Source organism: Atractosteus spatula (genome assembly GCF_055471065.1).
Source record: "Atractosteus spatula isolate fAtrSpa1 chromosome 10 unlocalized genomic scaffold, fAtrSpa1.hap1 SUPER_10_unloc_3, whole genome shotgun sequence".
In the NCBI taxonomy this organism is placed as follows: domain Eukaryota; kingdom Metazoa; phylum Chordata; class Actinopteri; order Semionotiformes; family Lepisosteidae; genus Atractosteus; species Atractosteus spatula.
In genome coordinates this window covers 1,784,682-1,795,000 of record NW_028296623.1, presented here as the reverse complement: position 1 = coordinate 1,795,000, position 10,319 = coordinate 1,784,682, and the positions used below count along the sequence as shown (strand labels likewise).

The window sequence follows — 10,319 nt, the reverse complement described above, 5'->3', positions numbered from 1 at the left end:
TATCATGATCAATGGTCATCCATTGGCGCCTATCTGTCTAGGGTGTGCCAGATGGACATCTGGACTGCATTCCTAAGTGTCAGGAGTAAGTGACTCACATCTCACCTTGATCAACCAATCAGGGACTGGTAGGGCCGAGTAACCCACGTGGGACTCTGATGCCCATGGAACTTTCAGCCAATGAACGAGCTGAAGTTCCTCCAGGTAAAAACAGGCAACACAGAGGGCCTGAGAGACTATTTCCTGGACTTTTCTAAAGGGAATTCAAAGGAGAATTCCAGGGCAGGACGGCCCAGGAGCAATAGGCTCCCAAGGGCAGGACATTCTCGCAGCGCGCCTCCTGACCATCCTAAGACTCAGCCCGGACAACCACGGAACGGCCAGTGTGTCCGAGTGCCAGAACTTTCCTTTGTTCTAAGAATCTAGAGCGGAGGTTGCCAGAGAGTAACCAGAGGATCCACCTTAGGTAAGCACCAGCAGCAAGCCTTGTGAACAGGTCGGAACTGTGGACAGCTGAATCACTATTCAGAACTAGCGCTTCATCAGGAATGAACTGGTCCTCTTCCTGACTTGCTGGGACCCACAGTCATCTTTTCTCCTGTGCACAAACTTTGCTAGTTAAAGCCAACACTAACTAGCCGGTCAGTGATCATCTGCAGCACAGCACAGCCTGGCACGGAGCCAGAGAGCCCGCAGGAGATCTGAATCCCCAGAGATTGGATGAGTATTCAACTTCAATGCATTACAGCTTGAGAATTCAATTGTTATCCCAACCAGTTGATATCAATTTAATTCCTAAGAGTTATGTACTTGTTTTCAGTATCTAATGTAGAAGTTGAAACCAAGTTCACTTTATGAAACGATCTAAATGAATGATATACTGAACGTATGTCCTCTCGATATATGTAACTCTTTGTAACTGATTGTATATATACCTTTTGTATTCTGATAACCCTCTCAATAAGATCTGTTAGGTTTATATGCATATTTTATGTATTAATAAATGTATCCTCGTGTATTAGTACCCGTGTGTGTGTGCGTTGTTTGAGTTATATCGCATGGTTGGATTCTAAGGCCATCAAAAGAATCATTTTGTGATTTACGGTTACAATTAATAAATGTCCCCGTACATGCCCAAACCCTACAGAACTGGTGCCTTCAGAGAGCACACTACATTTATTGGCATCCCTGGACGGGCTATGGTAAGACTGAAATGAGTCAACCAAGCGGAATAATTCAATATAAAACACCACGGGTTTCATACTCGACAATACAGTGTGCTGAAAGCCGAAAGGAAAAAAGTTCCCCTTGCTCTTTAAGCAGTGCTTGATTGTTTTGTGATCTTTTGCGATCTACTGGGTTGATTGCATACTTGATCTTGTGGTTTTCTGTGGTAGAACTGTGATTTCGTACTTAAAAGTAATACTCTTTAAGTTTAACGATGGTTGCTAAAAGGTCTGAATTCAAGTCGCTATTAAGCACTCTCTCTAGCAGCGACAGGTCTGACCACGATCTCCGTCATATCTCCGTCAGCGGAGAAGCTAGGAGAATAAACCTCCATTCTCTGAGAGAGCTAGCGAAGGACATGGAGAGATTTGACCCTGCAGTGTCAGAGAATAATATCGAGAGTTATATTCAAGACCTCAGGTATACCCTGCAGTACCTGCCAAACGCTACAGAACAGGAAAAAGTATTTCTGGTCAGGAAAACTAGCAGCAGAGCTGTACATGAGTGGATGGATAAGCAGATGAAGAAAGTCTGTGATGACTTTGAAGAGCTGTGTCAAGCACTTATCAGAATACAGTGCGTTTATTGACCCGACTGCCGCGATAGCCGCCGCCCTTAACATTAAGCACGAGAGAGCAGAGTCCCCTCGCGAATATTACGAGAGACTTAGATGAACTTATTTTGCAGGGCGAAATGATGAGGGTTGTGAAGAGAACACACATTTCAAGGGTTTATTCATTGCGAATCTCCACCCGTCAGTCAGAAAGATGATCTTAATGCATACAGATGCACAGACCATGAAAATGACTGATATTAAGAGATTCGTGCAGAAAGCCTGGGAGTATGATGTCCAAAGTCGCTCTGAGCAAAAAGCTGTTAAAGCGACTGTGTTCGCCGTCAGAGCCAGCAGGGTTAATTCCCCCCTGCTCGAAGGAGCACAGGCTCCTGAGCTGGCTAAGCCCCGTTCCAAAGCAGGCACACAGGACCGCACCCAGCGTCCTAAGTTCCATGAGAACACCGGGGAAGGGAAAGGGCTAGATAAAGCTGAACAAAAGGATTCAGTAGCCGCCCGCCTGGCCAGGCTTGAACAAGTTTTATTAGGACATAGACAACCGCTCCCCAAGGCTGCCGGAAGCGTGAATGAGCTGATACTCTCCACTGGAGGAGGCGGAGACCCGCCCCCTCTCCCTCCCTCAGTCTATCTGATTGAGTGGAAGAGTTCCTGCCTGCATGAGGTCAGCCACTCGCAAGCGAGTGCTGACTCCACCCCTGAAGTCACAGAGCAAGCAGTAAAACAGAGAGGAAAAGCAGGAAGCTTTTACCTCAAGGCTGCCATGGGAGATGTCTTACACAGTGAGACATTGATTGACACTGAGGTTGAAAGGTGTTTGATGTCATACAGCAAGCTCAAACGGGTAGAAAAAGAAAAGGGCATGCGACTCAGAGAGGAACCTTTGGTGGATCACCAGAAAGGCAAGGTGTGGAAACAGGTCAAGGTTCCTAAGCCTTCTGTACAGAAGGAAGGGGGGCCAAGAGGCAGACTGTGCTCACACAGTGCCTACCGAACACTGAAGCCTATGTGGAGATTCCTTCTGTTCCCTCTGGACAAGAAATAAAAATATTTTCTTGTTCCCTGGATATACGGGGAAGTCATGTCCCGGCTGAGGTCACAACAGCCTCCATGCCACAGGAGCGGTGCTCCAAGCAGCCGCCTGATCCACCAGGTAAAGCACACCCCTTTTACATCCCTAAAGAGGAGCAGATCTCCCCACCTGGCGATGAAAAGGAGCTTTCCCTGTGCACCCTGGCACCCAAGAGGGGTCAGGACCACCACCCTGCAGTGGTGGAAGGGATCCAGATGGCAGGAGAGCAGGTTGGTGATGTAGCCCTCACCCTTAGCCCTGAGAGGTCCTCTATTAGTGAGGATCTGCTTGAGCAGCTGTCACGGGGCCACCGCCAGGTGCCCCTGGTGCAACATTCACAGGTTAGAGAGGAGGTCCAGCTGGACGCTGAGACTACTGCGCTGTGGACACACCTGATCCCAGATGCCGATTCCCTCTGCTGTGACCCAGGGAACCTGCAGTCAGGTAACATTATTTTTCACAACTACCAGATAGTGAGTGAGACTGACCTGATTGTTCCTGCCTCAACGGCAGGGTTTCCAACACACCCAGTCCCCCGGAAGGGACAGGGAATGAAAGCCGAGCCGGTTTTCTTATAGCCACCAGCTCAGTCTGTCCAACCAGTCCACCAGTCTGAGTCTGACCAACAGTGGTTCAGCCAGACTGGAGCTGGATGGTCAAGCCACCCGCCTGTTAGTGCAGAACACGGCAAAGAGGGGTGTCAGAATCCCCGCCCGCACTGACATGGGCCTGGTGGGTGATAGTGAGTTCAAAGACAGTGAACTAGCTATCCCACTGCTGGGGCAGCTCCCTGAACCCCTAGCGAGGGAAGGGGGGAGCGAGCAGGTGCCCTACACCCACGCCCAGCGAATGATTGTAAACATGCCGATAGAGGGATTCCTCAATCAGGAAGTGTACAGGGTTGACCTGATCAGTGAGACTGGGGTAACAATTCCAGATCACTCAGGTGCTCCAGATGATCACTCAGCCGAGGGTCAGGCATGCTCCACCGCTGCACCACCCCCTGCAGGGTTCCTAGAGCACAGGCATGAACAAATCGAAAAAGCAGATGCCCTGGAAATGGAGGAGGAGCATCAACAGCTGCGTCAGATCTCCCCAGATTTCCAGGATGTTGGTGCCCAAGATGCCACATGGCATACTGAGAAAGACACCATGTACATGCTGCGCCAGCTTAGAAAGGCGACAGTCACTCAGAAGGAGATGACTGAGATCAGCCACCCTAAAAGACTTTTAGGAGGAGACTCAGCCCGGACAACCACGGAACGGCCAGTGTGTTCGAGTGCCAGAACTTTGCTTTGTTCTAAGAGTTGAGAGCGGAGGTTGCCAGAAAGTAACCAGAGGATCCACCCGAGGTTAGCATCAGCAGCAAGCCTCGTGAACAGTTCGGAACTGTGGACAGCTGAATCACTATTCAGAACTAGCACTTCATCAGGAACGAACCGGTCCTCTTCCTGACTTGCTGGGACCCACAGTCATCTTTTCTCCTGAGCACAACTTTGCTAGTTAAAGCCAACACTAACTAGCCGGTCAGTGAGCATCAGCAGCGCACCGTTGCAAGCCGCACAGCCTGGCACCAAGACAGAGAGCGCGAATTGGACAGCAACAGCCTGCAACTGTTTCTTTGTGCCCGCAGGAGATCTGAATCCCCAGAGATTGGATGAGTATTCAACTTCAATGCATTACAGCTCGAGAATTCAATTGTTATCCCAACCAGTTGATATCAATTTAATTCCTAAGAGTTATGTACTTGTTTTCAGTATCTAATGTAGAAGTTATAACCAAGTTCATTTACGAAACGGTCTAAATGAATGATATACTGAACGTATGTCCTCTTGATATATGTAACACTTCGTAACTGATTGAATATATACCTTTTGTATTCTGTTAACCCTCTCGATAAGATCTGCTAGGTTTATATGCATATTCTATGTATTAATAAATGTATTTTCGTGTATTAGTACCTGTGTGTGTGCGCTGTTTGAGTTATATCGCATGGTTGGATTCTAAAGCCATTAAAAGAATCAGTTTTGTGATTTACTGCTACAATTAATAATTGTCCCAGTAAATGCCCAAACCCTACAGAACTCGTGCCTTCAGAGAGCACGCTACAATCAATATCAGCAGTGTTATCAGTACCGAACGCTAAATATAGATCCTGGCAATAATTCATGAGTTGTTCGTTAGAAAATTGTTTAAGTTTTTTTTTAATATATTTTCAATACCAGACAAAAAGTCGAAAGTTTCAATTTCATGCAACTGATGAAATCTCTCTTCGATGGAAGTTATAAGTACAGTACATCCAAAATACTGCGGAATCAATCAAATTTACATGTTTCTTGTGGATCCAGAAGATCATTTTGAGACTCAAAACATGCCTGTCTTTTCTTTTTTCGAGGACGAAGGAGTAGCAGCAGGAGTAGCAGTAATGGCAAGAACGTGTTTAGAGTTCAGCACTTCTCATTTTTAAAGCAGAGCCTCGACTCAGAAAGCACCGCCCGCGATAACAGAAATTGCAGAATTGGTCTGTTCATGCTGCCTACACGCTTTGAATTGCTGGCATTTTCTGCAAGTTCCTTTTTGAGGGTTCATGAAATTCCTCACATTTGAGCCAACACTAAAATATTTCATTCGGGGTCGCCTAATTCATAGTGCAAACCGAATCTACAGGGGAATGCTGTGGCACATGAAGCCGTTTGTTATTCTGTTGTGAGGTGTGAGGGGCTGAATGCAAATCGAGTTGGTGAATAGAAAATGAAACAGGAGTCACTTCTTGAGCTACGAATTCCAAAAAGTATGAAAACCTGTGCATTTTAACAGTGCAGAATACTCACAAATTGCACTGAGTTGCTTGCTTTCTTCTGCTGCTTTTATATTTCAGTCATTCACTGTCAGCTAGCACTGGAACAATTCAAGAGAGGTAAAAACAGAAGCTGTCAGGAGTGGGATTTGAACCCACGCCTCCATTTGGAGACCAGAACACCCAAGCTAGCTGGAAAGACACACATCCTTGAGTCGGGCACCTTAGACCACTCGGCCACCCTGATAAGCAAAAGCAAGTGGTGTGCTGAATGCACCAGTAGTTGACTAAACTGAGATTCTTCCCTGAAATTATTTGCTTGCGAAGAGCCAAGTTGCCTTGAATGGATCTTGGAAATCAAATATACGGATGGATTGTTATTCGGTTGTGAGTTTTGAGGGGCGTATTATAAATTGAGTTGGTGAAAAGGCGCTTTTTGTTAGTCTGTCGGGAGGCTGCATAAGGTGTTTAGAGGGAGAACTTCTAAAAGACAGGCTCTCTATGTTTAACATCAAGGCAGATTTTTTTTTTCTCAATGGAAATGCTCTTTGGCGCTTTCAGCTTTACGTACTGTAGGGAACAACGTCTGCCGAGATCACTTTTGAGCCAGTGCACATGGTAAAGTGCCACCAATTACATTTAATATTGGCTGTGGTAGCGAGCTGCTTTTGTTTGTGAAGCTTTTACTTCTTTAAGCTGAATCATCGGCAGGAGTAGCTTATTAAATCTTTGCTCATAGCGCTCCATCAGAAATACATTGGAGGCATTGGAGACCCACTTGGTGTTACCACACCCTGCCAATCCCTGATTGGTTGATCAAGGTGAGATGTGAGTCACTTACTCCTGACACTTAGGAATGCAGTCCAGATGTCCATCTGGCACTCCCTAGACAGATAGGCGCCAATGGATGACCATTGATCATGATAGCCAGGCTTAGCTAAGTGCATCTCCGTTTGGGAGCTGTACCTTATCAATAGAAAACATCTTAAATCAGCCTGCATGAATAGCTTCTCTGTGGCTGCACCACAGAGAGGGAGAGTGAGATGGGGCCTCATTTAGGAAAGCATAGCGACGCTTAATTCTGTCTTATTTATAAGCATTGCCGCTACAGCTGTAAAGTTATTTGGCGAGCATGGACCTCTGAGAAGGAGTCTGAATCCATCAAGAAGACAGGAATTCTAATATCGCACTGCCGTCTTGTGTACAAAATATTTGTTCAGCTCTAACGTCTGTGTGCGTTGACAAGGCATCTCAAAAGGACGTATTAAATGAGAAAATGATCCTTTCTGTTACCATTCCTGTGGATGGAGCGTTGTTTCACCCTTTTACGTTCTACAATATTTACAGACAAGGTTTTATCACTGGAGTTGTACAGAACAAGTGTGCATCAGTCCATGAAAATCATCAGTACTGCTGTTTTTCTATGTATAGTTTAATCAAGAGCACTTAAAAGATGCAAAAGATGGATTGTGTTCTGTGAGCACCTGCACATCTCTAAATCACTTCCACAGCCTTCTATGTTGTGGACGTAGCTCAGTGGTAGAGTGTATGCTATGCATACTGTATATGAGGTCCTGTGTTCAATCCCTGGCATCTCCAAAAGAATGACATCTTGATGATTACAAGAGAAACACAACCGTCCGAACATGGGCTTGGATCCTGAACGCTTGCCTTAAAAGACAAAGCAAAGGATATAACCTGTAAATGTCTTCATGTCTTACAGTTTATGAAATAACACAATTTCATCCTTTCTTAATAATTTCTTACTATTGATAGATGCTTTTTTGAATTTTAACAGAATCACAATTACAGACATTTGGGGTTAAACTGTTATTCACATACTCTAACGAAGAGAAAAGTTAGTGTCTTCCGGTGTGTGAGCCCATTTCTCAAAAAATAAAAAAATAAGTTATAAATATTGAATTGTTCTGTTTTGTAGGCTTGCATAGTCTTATTCATATTTCAGTTAAACATTTTCTTCTGTAGTAATTTCATTTGATATTATATTAATCCTGATTTACAATTTTTGGACATGGTTCATCTTAAATAATTTGTAATTAGTTTGTGTTTTGGAAAATCGCGCCCAGAAGCTACTAAAACTGGTAATGTTTGCATAATATGTAATGTAATAGTAGCATTTTGGGTGGGAAAACAAAAGGCATTTCTTGGTATGAATCCCAGCACTTCATAAGCGGCGTTCGAGGATTTCTCGCTTCAGATAAAGCTGTCAATACATCATAGATTTTTACTCAATCAATATCAGCAGTGTTATCGCTACCGAATGCTAAATATAGATCCTGGCAATACTTCGTGAGATCTTTGTAAGAAAATCCAAAAAACTACAGAAGCAATCAACGTTTCTTTTGGATCGAGAAGAGGATAATTATGAGACTCAAAATATGCCTGTCTTTTCTTTTTTCAAGGACAAATGAATTATTGAGGTGTAAAGATGGGTTCAAAACCAAAATCATCTGCTATTGCTGCTGTTTCTTTGATAGTTTCTTCAAATCCTTCAATTGATCATTGATATCGAGGAATAATATTATACAAATTGTGGTTTTCTGTTAATTGACAATTTTATTGTAATTACATCTTCGTTTACAGATGTCTTGCATGTATCACAAGGTATAATAGTCGCCGTGTGTCCTCAGCTAAAATGTTTTAAAAAGTACGACAAAAGTTCAATATGCTTAACATCATTTATGGTTATATCTATATTAAAATGAAGGTAAATATACCAAGATATTAAAAAACAATTTTACAGTTCCAACCTAATTATGCTTGTGAAGTTTTCCAATAAATCCGAACTGTAATTTTGAAATATTATTGCTGAGAATGCAAAGAGAATACAAAGATCAAATTCAATGAGTGAAAATACAAAAGTAGTTCACTAAACTGAGTTTCTTCCCTGAAATGATTTGATTTGCTTGCAAAGCACTAAGCAGCTTTGAACGGATCGCGGGAATCAAATATACAGATGGGTTCAGAGTGTGCTTTCCAACTTTTGTGTAACATTTTCCTTTGATAGGGCAGAGTTCTTTACTCTTTACAATCTGGGTTACATAAAAAGGAGTGACGTCAGTACAAAACAGCTTTCCTTCTTGGGGAACAACGGTTGTGTTCCATATTTCTAACTATTTTGGTTTCAAGATCTCAATTTACTGTGAAACATAAAAGCCAGCTGGATAAATCTCTTACACGTCATTTACAATGGCCTTTCAACTAATAGCCCGTGCAGGGATCAAACCTCAGCTAATGGTACGAGTTGCGTAAGGCTCTGCAACATGCAGATAAGAAACTAACCTCTGCTTCTTCATTTTATACACAGTGAGCTATATTTGCGAGCCTACTACCCCCTGCGGGCTCCGTATTTAATTGTGGTACAAGACCGGCCGTGGAGATGAAGTGAGATGGGTTTGTACATTAAAAGGCTCATAGCGTCCCTGGGAGGGCTCAGACCACCACCCTTTTGGATAACACCCGAGCCACAAAGACTCATGTATATCTTAACACTCCTTGGTCTCAGTGAAAGTGATACACTCCGCAAAATTTCCGGAGATTAATTTGTTTTTAAAGGAAAATCACCAACAGCGGCCGAGATCTACTGGAGTTTTTCATTCTATACTGCGATTTCTGAAGGGTACCCTGTGAAAATACGAGTTTTGACGAGAAGGGATGGACATATAAGGTCAGAAGCCTTGGGGAATTGAATTTTAAGGTGAAGACTGCGGGTTCAGCAGCAGCAGAACCCGATCAGTATCAGTTGACTCCGATATACTTTGAAAATTAACTTCGGGATTTAGAGTCAGACGTGCTACCGTTGCATCATGGGATATTTAATTAAAAAAAATAGAATAACAGTCAGTGTTCCTGGATCTGTTATCGAGAACAACACCTGCACAAGAGCTGCGCAGGAAGAATAAAATGTGGTCTGGGATGAAGAGACTCTCTTCGGAAGAGTGGCGCTCTTCACAGAATTTTTTGTGAAGCTCATTTGTCTCCTTTGGGGAATTCAAAAGTGCTGATAGCTGTGACCTCGTGGCGCAAAGGTAGCATGTCTGACTCCAGATCAGAAGGCTGCGTGGTCAAACCACATCGAGGTCTGCTTTTAGTTTTTCAGGTTCTGCTGGTCCTGAACACGGAATTCACACCATGTAGTTGAGTTCTATCTGTACACCACATAGATAATCTAAACAAAACAGAGCCCTATTGGACATGCAGTTAGGATCTCACACAGCGAATACCCTTGAACACAAGAGAGAAGGCACAGTTCACATCTGCGAAACATCACCTCTGTCTTTAGAGACAGCTACTGTACATCAGAGAATGGAATCCCGGAAGTTTCAAATAACTTCTTTTAATACAGGTTCAAGCAAACCTGAAAGTTAGGGAGTTTCCGGACACTTTTGTTTTATTAAAAAGTGTCTGAAGCCTGAAAATGTAATTTGAAAAAAAAAACCGCTATTGGACATTAGCAGGTACTTTTTGTAACAATTTACTATTTCATGCTGGAAAACAAAGGAAACAGACCCAATGTTTGCTTTCAGGTGCGGTTCATTACATAAAAGACATCTATTACTGAGGAGCTTGAATAAAATTTACACGAGCCAGGTAGAAGTCAAACCTACAATCTTATGATCCGAAATCAGATG

The 10,319-nt window shown here is 43.5% G+C and overlaps 1 non-coding gene across 1 annotated transcript; it reads right to left on the bottom strand.

Annotated features, from left to right (window-relative positions):
* Positions 1-5,801: 5,801 nt before the first annotated feature.
* On the bottom strand, positions 5,802-5,914 carry trnal-caa (transfer RNA leucine (anticodon CAA)). Its single transcript has 2 exons — positions 5,877-5,914; positions 5,802-5,847 (listed from the first exon to the last, which is right to left on the bottom strand). It is a non-coding gene; the product is annotated as a tRNA-Leu (tRNA).
* Between the last annotated feature and the right edge of the window lie 4,405 nt (positions 5,915-10,319).